Below are 1,510 nucleotides of genomic sequence, written 5' to 3'. Positions count from 1 at the left end.
GACACTAGCTTTGATAAAAAAACGAGAAATCGTGCAAGGGAAAAATGTATTTTTTTCATAGAGAAAACGTGCACCAGGAAATGTTGTGTTGAGAAGAAATGATTTAACATGATACGTGACCTAATTTATCGGAGCAATTGCTCAACCAGCAAGGTCTGGAGAGGTTGGAGAGTCTGGTGGATGTGATAATTATACGGTGTTGTGAAAGAAAACAGTATTTCTTTGAATTCTCAGTCAATTGGAATTTCAGTGCGAAACATAAACCCCTTGTCTGATTTAAAGAGATTATATTTTAAAACTCATAAAAAATCAGAAAACACATGTTTCTCACTTTGAAATTTTAGACGGAGCGGTGCATTACTAGTAGCGGCGCTGAGCACACTATGGGGAAATTCAGGGTATGTGAAATCCCAGCGGTTTAATAAACAACGCGTCTGATTTCGGATCATAGGATTGTAGGTTCGACTTCTACCTGGCTTGTGTAAATTTTATTCAAGCTCCTCAGTAATAGATGTATATTATGTAATGAACCGCACCTGAAAGCAAACGTTGGGTCTGTTTCCTTTGTTTTCCAGCATGAAATAGCAAATCGTTACAAAAAGCACCTGCTAATGTCCAATAGCGGTTTTTTTTTTTCAAATTACATTTTCAGGCTTCAGACACTTTTTAATAAAACAAAAGTGTCCGGAAACTCATTAACTTTCAGGTTTGCTTGAACCTGTATTAAAAAAAGTTATCTGAAACTTCCGGGATTCCATTATCTGATGTAGCTGTCTCTAAAGTTGGACGTGATGTTAAGCAGATGTGAACTGTGCCTTTTCTCTTAAAAAAATACAAAGTTCTTTTTTTCCCCTTCACTCCAATGCTGGAGACTGTAAGCCTCTGTGAGCTCCACACTGCGTGTCCTGTACTGCTCTATGTACTAATCTATGTGGTGTACAGATAGAACTCAACTGCATGGTGTGAATTCCGTGTTCAGGACCAGCAGAACCTGAAAAAGTAACAGCTGACCTCGACGTGATTTGAACACGCAGCCTTCTGATCTGGAGTCAGACGCGCTACCGTTGCGCCACGAAGTCACGGCTGTCCGTGCCTTTGAATTCCCCAAAGGAGACAAATCAGCTTCACAAAAAAAAAATCTCATGTGAAGTGCGCAGCTCTTCCGAAGAGAGTCTTTTCTTCCCAGACCACATTTTATTCTTCCTGCGCAGCTCTTGTGCAGGTGTTGTTCTCAATTACAGATCCAGGAACACTGATTGTTTTTTCTATTTTTTTAAATTAAGTACCCCATGGTGCAACGGTAGCACGTCTGACTCTAAATCCCCAAGTTCATTTTCAAAGTATATCGGAGTCAACTGATACTGATCAGGTTCTGCTGCTACTGAACCCGCAGTCTTCACCTTAAAGTTCAATTCCCCAAGCCTTTTGACCTTATATGTCCATCCCTTCTCGTCAAAACTCGTATTTTCACAGGGTACCTCAGAAATCGCAGTATAGAATGAAAAAACTC

The 1,510-nt window shown here is 40.1% G+C and overlaps 1 non-coding gene across 1 annotated transcript; it reads right to left on the bottom strand.

Annotated features, from left to right (window-relative positions):
* Positions 1-1,007: 1,007 nt before the first annotated feature.
* On the bottom strand, positions 1,008-1,079 carry trnaw-cca (transfer RNA tryptophan (anticodon CCA)). The gene has a single exon. It is a non-coding gene; the product is annotated as a tRNA-Trp (tRNA).
* Positions 1,080-1,510: the final 431 nt, after the last annotated feature.

The sequence above is a fragment of the Lepisosteus platostomus genome, chromosome 5 (genome assembly GCF_059453375.1).
Source record: "Lepisosteus platostomus isolate fLepPlt1 chromosome 5, fLepPlt1.hap1, whole genome shotgun sequence".
Taxonomy (NCBI): domain Eukaryota; kingdom Metazoa; phylum Chordata; class Actinopteri; order Semionotiformes; family Lepisosteidae; genus Lepisosteus; species Lepisosteus platostomus.
Note: the sequence above shows the minus strand (reverse complement) of the source record. Positions and strands in the feature narration are given on the sequence as shown.